This window comes from Penaeus monodon, chromosome 23 (assembly GCF_015228065.2).
Source record: "Penaeus monodon isolate SGIC_2016 chromosome 23, NSTDA_Pmon_1, whole genome shotgun sequence".
Taxonomy (NCBI): Eukaryota; Metazoa; Arthropoda; class Malacostraca; order Decapoda; family Penaeidae; genus Penaeus; species Penaeus monodon.
In genome coordinates this window covers 1,077,959-1,078,262 of record NC_051408.1, presented here as the reverse complement: position 1 = coordinate 1,078,262, position 304 = coordinate 1,077,959, and positions in this window count along the sequence as shown.

Sequence of the window (304 nt, the reverse complement as noted above, 5' to 3'; positions counted from 1 at the left end):
GTCGCTATAACAATTGAAGGTCATTTAAGTGCAATAATAGATTTATTGTTACCTCCCCCAATGTGACTCTGCTTCCTTGTCCGCGTCAAAGGCATTCTTGTGTCTTAGTACTTGAATTACGTGAGTTAAGAGGAGAATGTTGTTAAATGTCTTAGAGGAAGGATTTTTGCGTTTGTGCGGGCGAGGAATGGCGAGGGAAAGTGGCTGTCGCTTTGCATTCTTCTTCTGTTCGCTTTTTTCGTCTGTCTTTTTTGAGCGTTCCTCTTGTTGCGTGACCGATGTTACAGGTTTATTTGTTCTCAGT